Source organism: Octopus sinensis, linkage group LG2 (genome assembly GCF_006345805.1).
Source record: "Octopus sinensis linkage group LG2, ASM634580v1, whole genome shotgun sequence".
Classification (NCBI taxonomy): Eukaryota; Metazoa; Mollusca; class Cephalopoda; order Octopoda; family Octopodidae; genus Octopus; species Octopus sinensis.
Window position 1 is genome coordinate 58,189,555 of NC_042998.1, and position 10,000 is coordinate 58,199,554.

Sequence of the window (10,000 nt, forward strand, 5' to 3'; positions counted from 1 at the left end):
TAATAATTAATGATAATAATAAATCATAATATAGGTTTAAAAATTAGAAAGTGAGAAGGAGGGAAAGCAGAAAGAGAAAATACGAACGAATTGAAACTAAAACCATCGATAGACCAACAAATCTAATATAGAGTCAGATCGCAGAACGAAATGATAGCTGACTATGAAGCAGATTGTAAATAAGACAGATGAAATATAAAAAAGAACGGAAGAAAAGTCCCGAGGCACATAAAATCTGGTTAGAAACTAGCATTTAACAGATCCAGTGAAATGGTGTCAGTGACACTTTCTAGCAATCAATATAATCAAGAAATAAGAAAAGAGAACGCTTCAGTTTTTGAGTCTTCATAAATAGCTAAAATTACTTGTAGACAATGTAATTATACATACATACACACATAAACACATATGCATATGTATTTATAGGCATAAATATACATGTATGCATCTATACGCATGAATATATATATATATATATATATGTGTGTGTGTGTGTGTGTGTGTGCATGTAATTGTACACATTTGATGGGACAGACAAATAGATGGAATCATATGAGAGAGGCAGACAGACTGATAGACGGAGAAAGAGAGAGAGAGATGGGTAATACACAGTCAGACATGTAGGAAATCTATAATCACGATCCTATTAATGGGTTCAATTTACATTCGCGATAACAGGTGCTTACCAATAAAAAGCGTGGAACGTGAGCCATAGACTCACTACACACATTACATAACACGTAGAAAATCATACACACATTTATTCAGAAATAGATTTATTCATACGAAATATATGTCTGCATACACATTATTGCATGAATTATTCACGCACGTACACACACACACCACAATATAAATTATTTGTATGTCTGTATACATAAGCCAAAACGTAAATTACACACACTTATCCCTAGCCAAGGAAGACTTTCGCTGCACTGTAAGAAACAGTGACGTTTCAATGTCTCATAATATCATTATGCTGTTTCAATCAGTAATAACTTGGTGTCGCCTTTATACCATACAACCATACTGTGGAGGCACGTGGCCTAGTGGTTAGAGCAGCGGACTCGCAGTCGAGGGATCACGGGTTCGAATCTCAGACCGGACGATGTGTGTGTTTATGAGCGAAACACCTAAGCTCCACGCGGCTCCGGCAGAAGGTAATGGCGAACTTCCTATTGACTCTTTCGCCACAACTTTCTCTCACTCTTTCCTCCTGCATCTTGCAGCTCACCTGCGATGGACCGGCTTCCCGTCCAGGTGGGGAACCTATACGCCAAGAAACCGGGAAACCGGCCCTTATGTGCCAGCCATGGCTCGAGAAGGAACCAGCAAACAGCAACAACAATACAAGCATACTGTCTTCTCTGCGATATGTATATGCGTCCGTTCTTTGAGAAGCTTTATTCTGAGTACTTTTCCGACCCAAATTTACACCCATTGAACAAGGACGGATGTTCAGCTTAGTCACCGACGCACATATGAAAGTTGATACTGTATTAAAGGTTACTTGTTCACCATTAGCAAGCAGAACTTTACCATATGTAGTATATATACATATAATATGCGCTAACTTTGATAAAATATTTGGATGTAAGTGTATATATGTATACACACACACACATACAACACAAATATATTGGACCTAAGAAGCATCACATGTGGTGTGCAAGAGAGACGACTGCGCTGGTATGGCCATGTGGCGAGAATGGATGTGGATAGCTGTGTGGAAAAGTGCCACACCCTAGCGGTTGAGAGAACCTGTGGAAGAGGTAGACTCAAGAAGACCTGAGATGAGGTGGTGATGCATGACCTTCGAACATTGAGCCTCACCGAGGCAATGGCTAGTGACCGGGGCCTTTGGAAATATGCTGTGCTTGAGAAGACTCGGCAAGCCAAGTGAGACTATAACCTCGTGGCCTATGCCAGGGGTGTAACCAAGCCCACTTATGCGTACCTTTCCTTCATTGGACACTAAACTCTGCTTGCGAGGTTCTGTTGAGGCAAGTGAAATCGAAATCGAAATCAAATTCGATGACTGGCATCCGTGCTAGTGGAAGCTAAGAGTACCATTCGAGCGTGATCGTTGCCAGAGCAACAAACTGGCTTCCATGCTGGTGGCATGTAAAAAGTACCATTCGAACGTGATCGTTGCATGCGTCGCCTTACTAGTACTTCGAGCAAGGTTGTTGCTAGTGTAGATGGCTCATAAAAAGCACTATTTGAGTGTGACCGTTGCCAGTACCACCTGATTGGCCCTCGTGTCGGTGGCACGTAAAAGCACCCAATACACTCTCGGAGTGGTTGGCGTTAGGAAAAGCATTCAGCTGTAGAAACTCTGCCAGATCAGATTGGAGGCTGGTTCGCCAGACCTCACTTAAATCGTTCAACCCATGCTAGCATAGAAAGCAGACGTTAAACGATGATGATGATATATATATATATATATATATATATATATATATATATATATATATGTATGTATGTATGAATGTATTTAGCCATTAAGATAGTGCTTTTGTGTTTATTGAGTTGTTTTGACTCTTGTTTCTAGCAATACTGGTGCTGATTAGTGCCTTTGTTCATTTTAGTGCCGTATATATTTCTGCCTTCAGGTTGTAATATTCTGAATTAGCCACCCATATCATGTGTGTGTGTGTGTGTGTGTGCTGCGGGTAGTTTATTCCATCCCCCTCCGTCTTTTAGTTCATGTAATTGAAAAGACCGCAATATTTAGGGGATGACCCAATACGTACCTACCTACCTACATACATACATACATACATACGCTCGCACACACACACACATCTATATACATACACACATACATATATATAAATATATATGTGTGTATATGGAATTTATGAGGAAAAAAAAGGACCCTACACTTAGGTTAATGAACTTGGAGTGGTCAGCAAGTAGATTCTAAAATTATATCAATTATAATGTGAATCCCACCATTATTTGTCATTGGAATTATAGTAATGGTTTTGTTAATTATTTAAATAGTATTAGGAACAAAAGTAGATATAGATTTACATAATTAACATTAGTTTGCTGTATTCGTCTATTTTTAAATCACTGCTAACAAGTGCATTGGAATTCAGTAAAAAAATAGTCATCGCACTGTAAATAGCAATATTTGTGATCGTTATGTATTCAAGATAATCGTTACTTTTTCGATAAAGCTTCGTCTTGCGGAAGGATATTGACATCAGAATGTGCGTTACTATGGTGCTGAAGAGAAATACTGTGCTGAATGCCTGCTCGTCTTTACATAACAAATACATTTAATTACGAGTTGGAAACACTAAATACAAATCAATAGAAGAGATGTTGGACTAACACTATTGTAACGACCCTCATCGAGGCGATATTTCAAAGATTTAAGACTTGGAATACCCATTGATATTTGCACGATTAAATTCTTAGGTGTATATTAATAAGAAATATATAACCTGCCTCATATCGTATATTTAAGAAAAGCTTGTAATAATATACGCAAAAGAAGTTACGGTTTATGCAACCTCTAATGAAATTTCTTTTTATACCTTTGCGTTGGAAAAATTGGATTCACAGATATAATTAGCTTTATATCTGGAAAAAGTATAATAATAAAAGAAGGAACCGAATATGAATATGATTTCGTTTAACTATTCTTTCCCGTTAAATGTAAACACTAGTATAGCTAAAACTATACTTAATACTTATGTTTAGTTATCATAAGTTATTCAGTAGAAAACTATTAAGGTAAATTATTGATGTAAAAACTAAAATTCCTAATATTGTAAGTAGTAAATTTCATAAAAGAAGGACAGAAGCGCTCTGTATAACTGTAGACATAAAGCTATTCTGTATTGGTGCCAACTTAATACTAAATTCTACTAAGCTAGTCTTTCCTTACAATTGTTTATACAACAAGCTCTACATCAAAATAACAAAACGCTATTTTCTCGAAATAGCAGAAGGTTTCTTCAACAATCGTTAGTTGAATGACAGTCATTCTCGAATGGCGATAAAAGAAATTCTAAGTATTATCTAGTTATATATAGCAGGTGAAATACAGTCATATCAATAATTTTCACATTAAAATGACAACTGTAGATTACAGCAGGCCTTACACGAATGGTTACTGAAAAATATCATGAATTATGGAATAAATTCAACTGTTTAAACAAATTGTCTGAAATATTCTGCAAGTGTCTGCACTAATATTTTTGTTATGTAGATTTAACCAATGTTAACAGAGTAATTGCACCAGATTGACTTCCTGATTGTAAAATCTAACATCAGACCGAATGTGTGTATCATGCATGATGTTTACAAGCTGCATTTATTTGATTCCCCATGTATAATTTCAGAACGCTCATTTTTTTCGCTAACGTATGGTTCGATGGCTATTGCCCTGTAACTGAACTCATCGCCAGTATTACTAGGTGTTTCGGATCCTACAATCTATGCCCTCATCTAGGCGACCCGACTTAGGCTGACGGAGCGCGGAATTATGTCCAAGCGTCACTCTACACACCCAAATGATCATCTCTTTTTAAATCAAAAGCTTATACACACACACACACACACACCACACACACACACACACACACACACACATATATATATATATATATATATATATATATATATTATGTGAAATAGAAAGATGAATAATCTTGTAGTAGATTAATCTAAAGTTTAACCGATACCTTAGTAGCAAAAATCACAGCAGTAAACAGCACGGTTGGAGGTACAACCATCTGGCGTTGCAACCGTGCGTTGGTGCGGATAATTGAAATTAAAACATTATTGGTGAATTGAAGAATTGGAGCTGAACGCAGATTGAACAGAAATCGTTTTATTTCATTCTACACGTGTATCGAAAGGCACAAATGACCAAAATCCGATTGAATCACCCACATGATTGACCGATGCCTGACCCGTTGAATTCTTCAGCCACCGGTTCTCAACATACACTGATAAACAGTTTCGCCATGGGCTCTTAGGAGCATAGTTCGATTTGTTTTTGCTCCGCCTCTGTTCTGTTTTTGTTTTTCCAACGGATTTCCTTTTTTCTTCCTGAAGAGAAAGACACAATATGGTCCCATTATTCAATCGGATTTTGGTAATTTGTGCCTTTCGAAACACGTGTAGAATGAAATAAAACGATTTCTGTTCAATCTGCGTTCAGCTCCATTTCTTCAATTCACCAATAATGTTTTATATATATATATATATATATATTATATATATATATATATCTTGTTGGTATAGCAGTTGAGCATTAACAAATCGGTAAGGAAGTTAATGTAATGGAAATGTAATAAATCTTAACTATTGTTAATGTTAACTATTGTAATATGACTATATTTATTGATCAATCAGTGTGTGGGTGTAAAAGATTGTAAATTGTGAAACTCGAGTTGCGGTTGAAATAAATTTAATGAACAAACTCTACATTTAGTATTATTTTCCTATTTGTAAAATATATTGCACAGACATACATATATGTAGGCGTAGAAGTGGCTGTGTGGTAACTAGCTTGCTTACCAACCACATGGTTCCGGTTTCAATCCCACTGCGTGGCACCTTGGGCAGGTGTCTTCTGCTATAGCCTCGGGCCGACCAAAGCTTTATGAGTGGATTTGGTAGACGGAGACTGAAAAAAGCCTGTCGTATATATGTATACATACATATATATATATATATATATATATATATTTATATATATTTATATATATATATATGTATGTATGTGTGTGTGTTTATGTATGTTTGTGTGTCTGTGTTTGTCCCCCCAACATCGCTTGACAACCTATGCTGGTGTGTTTACGTCCCTGTAACTTAGCGGTTCGGCAACAAAGACCGATAGAATAAGCTACTAGGCTTACAAAGAATAAGTCCTGGGGTCGATTTGCTCGACTAAAGGCGGTGCTCCAGCATGGCCGCAGTCAAATGACTGAAACAAGTAAAAGAGTAAAAGAATGAAGAGTATATGTATCTAAGTATTCCGAAGTGCATAATGTTTCCCGCCGTAGAATTTATCTTTGAAATGTAACACAAGTTACAGTCATGAAGAGACCTATTTCAGGCTCCTTATTTTTCCGCTTTACCTTATCGTTTCGATGAGAAAATAACTGCATGAATAAATGAAAAAATTTTCATTAACTCTCAAATTGGTAACCCATCGATGTTAATTTTGCAACAGTATAATATATATTTATATTAACACAGCGTGTTTATTTAAGAATTCCTCTTATTAATTAGTGTGTCTCACGAATTCTATAGGGCTGACCATTCATACATGTAAGTATCTTCGTAAGTCCAATCAAATTTTAGTAAGTCCAATCAAATAACGGCATTTACAATATTTAAGGAAGCGAGCTGGCAGAAACGTTACCACACCGGGTGAAATGCTTAGCGGTATTTCGTCTGTCGTTACGTTCTGAGTTCAAATTCCGCCGAGGTCGACTTTGCCTTTCATCCTTTCGGGGTCGATAAATTAAGTACCAGTTATGCACTGGGCTCGATATAATCGACTTAATCCGTTTGTCTGTCCTTGTTTGTACCCTCTGTGTGTAGCCCCTTGTGGGTAGTAAAGAAATAGATATTTCGTCTGACGTTACGTTCTGAGTTCAAATTCTGCCGAGGTCGACTTTGCCTTTCATCCTTTCGGGGTCGATTGAATAAGTGCCAGTTACGCACTGGGGTCCATATAATCGACTTAATCCGTTTGTCTGTCCTTGTTTGTACCCTCTGTGTGTAGCCCCTTGTGGGTAGTAAAGAAACAGGCATTTACCATATTTAAAGTGTAATAAATATAAATGCACACAAATTATCAGCGTGCATGCGTGTGTATATTTCTGTGTGTGTGTGTGCGCGCGCGTGTGCGTGTGTATGTGCGCGTGTGCGTGTGTGTGTGCGCGCGTGTAGTAGTAGTAGTAGTAGTAGTAGTAGTAGTAGTAGATACCTTCATGACCGCAAGTGTATATCAAACAGTTTTTATTATCGCATCCACCGCAAAGATGGCGAACTGGCAGAATCAGTAGCACGCAGGACGAAACACTTAGCGTCGTTATGTTCAAATTCCGCCGAGGTCGGCTTTGCCTTCCATTCTTTGGGGTCGATAAATTAAGTACCAATGTAACACCGGGGTCGATGTAATCGACTAGCTCCCTTCCCCAACAATTTCAGGACTTTTGCCTCTAGTAGAAAGGATTATTACATCCACCCAGCCCCAGCATAGGCGGCGAGCTGGCAGAATTGTTAGCACGCCGGACAAAATGCTTAGCGATATTTCTTACGTCTTTACGTTCTGAGTTCAAATTCCGCTGAGGTCGCTTTTGCTTTTCATCCTTTCAGGAATGGTAAAATAAATACCACTCAAGTACTGGTGGTCGATGTAATAGACTAACCTACGTCCCAAATTTTGGCAGCGAGCTAGTAGAATTGTTAACGAGTCGGACAAAATGCTTAACGCCATCTCTTCTGGCTCTTTATGTTTTAAGTTCAAATTCCGTCGAGGTCGGTTTTGCCTTTCCACTTTCGGGTTCGATAAAATAAGTACCTGTCAAGAACTAGGGGCTAACTTTCTGGTTTTCTACCAAAAATTAGAATTATTAATCCCTTTATATATAGTGTTATGCAAAAGTAGGTAAACGGTTATGAAAAAAGAGAACACGTACAATACTCATTTATTTTCATCAAAAGAATTAAATTACGATAAAAGTATTATTATAGTTATGATAAATGTTTTATTATAATTAATGACACTGAAAATATCACAAATGAGGCTAACTTTTAATTTTTTGATAAAAATAAATGATTATTGTACGTGTTTTCTGTTTTCAAAACTGTATACCTCCTTTTGCACCCCATGTATTTTGTGTTTATCACGTCCTTGTGAAGATGTAATACATTCCCTTCTATTAATGCATCGGTTCTCAGACTATTTCATAATAACTTTCCTCCACCCTCAAAAAAGTCACATCTGGGAAGTTTTTGCCTACATTCTAGTTTTTATTAATAAGAAGACAAAATAAAGGCTATAGTGTTTCGCCATATGTAGGAAAAATTTAAGTATAAAAGCATTTTGATTGTATTAAATTGGACATTTTGTGTGCTTCCTCCTTAATTCTTATAGTCCCCATCTATGAGAAACAATCTCAATAGACCATTGTTTTGTAAAATATTACTATTCCTAAACATGAATCAGTTTTATTATGAAAGAGCTGAACGCCAGTGATTGTTAGAATCAGTCAAGTACAAGAAAAAACTCATTGCTGTCTTTAGTTATTCTCCTTTGCAAATAAACACATCGTTGCAGTACTTAGTTACTATTCTTTACATTTTGAGTTTACACTCACCACGACAGTCGGCATTACCATTCTTTCATGTAAAGTCGAGGAAATAAGCCCAAATCGAATTTTCGAGTTGGCATTATCGACTGCTCTTCTCGCCAGAAAACTGCGTGACTCTCGACCTATGGTAAAAATTCCTGTCAGTTGGTTTGTTATCTAGCAAGTAAATATCAAACTTAAGTAAAAGAGAAATGATGCTAGAATCCTTATATTCTTTTGATTCCCCACTTCCTTTCTTTCTAGCTGATCTGTTCCTTCAAATATGGAAAGTGATTCATAAAAGTAACAATAATTCGATAAAATAACTAGGTTTCTGTTCAAATAAAGTCAAAGTGCCATGACATTTTAAAAACTATCTCCGAAACGGTACAATACGTAGAGAGATTTTAAATTTCTCAGTGAACATAGAATTCCTATTCTGTTTTCCATGTACGATTATGATTTTCGGATGTTCGTCAAATTTTAAAGGAGCTGGATTTAATAACTGGAAAAATGCAATCAATCTATTAATTAGAAAAGAAGAAAGTTCCTTCTACAACCCTGAACTTCGTTATAATACGAAAAATTGGAGATAAGTGTGGCCGTTCGTAAACTTTAAAAGAAATGGAGACTTAAAAGAAAATATTAATGCACATTTCTTGAACGACTAAGTGAAGGTGCACAGTTTTTAGAAAAAGACACGTTCCATTTCGTGTTAGAAACTAAACTAAACTGAACTACTTATATAAAACTAAGAATTGTTATAATTACTGGCCAATTTTGAACGCTTTTTCTGACAGTATATATAAAATACTCATGTGAAAATATAAAGGGTCATACATAAAGTAAGGGATTTATCTGATAGCATGAAGGACCCCTTCAGTCATAAATGACCATGGGATTGCACCTGGGAAGTTCCCCTCCGAGGCGCAAGACCGAGCAAGATTGTTTATGGAAGACCAGCAGTTGCCCATGTATACCAGTCTCCCTTCTCCACGCCACCGATGTGATCCAAGAGAAAGGCAAAGGCCAGTACAGTGATGCTGCAACTCATTTCTACAGCTGAGTGAACTGGAACAACGTGAAATAAAGTGTCTTGCTCAAGAATACAACACATAGCCTGGTCTGGGATTCGAACACACTACTTCATGATTGTGATACTGATACTCTAACCACTGTGAAGGCGCATGCTCAAGCAGCACTGTGTATCAATATATTATCGCCGAACTGAAGAAGTGCAAACATGTTTATACCTAGAAGACTAACTGACTAATTGTGCACTATGTTTGTCTGCACTAAAGCTGCACCGTTTTACTGGACTAACTGTGCGCTATGCTTTACAGTGAATGAGCGTGACTTAGTGGTTAGGGATATTCGGCTCACGAACGTAAGGTCAGGAGTACGATGCTTGCCAGTGCTTTGTAACCTTGACCAAGATATTTCACGCTGCCCCAGTCCACTCAGCTGGCAAGAATGAGTAGTACTTGGAATTCAAAGGGCCAGCCTTTTCACATTCTGAGAATAACTTTAAGGATACACTTGGAGTGCTCAGCCACTTGCACGTTAATTTCACGAGCAAGCTGTTCCGTTGATCGGATCAACTTGAACTCTAGTCGCCGTAACCGACGGAGTGCCATTTTTTAATGTTTTCCCGCTGATCCATGTAG

The 10,000-nt window shown here is 37.3% G+C and overlaps 1 protein-coding gene and 1 long non-coding RNA gene across 6 annotated transcripts in view; one reads left to right on the plus strand and one right to left on the minus strand.

Moving 5' to 3' along the window:
- LOC118767969 overlaps positions 1-1,175 on the minus strand; it is a 6,262-nt gene extending 5,087 nt beyond the window's left edge. Inside the window, exon 1 of the long non-coding RNA XR_005003887.1 lies at positions 1,145-1,175. This is a non-coding gene — a long non-coding RNA (uncharacterized LOC118767969). The remainder of the gene's footprint in view (positions 1-1,144) is intronic.
- Positions 1-10,000, plus strand: part of LOC115224721 (1-phosphatidylinositol 4,5-bisphosphate phosphodiesterase epsilon-1) — a 1,072,053-nt gene that overhangs the window by 597,292 nt on the left and 464,761 nt on the right. The gene's annotated exons all lie outside the window — the stretch shown is intronic.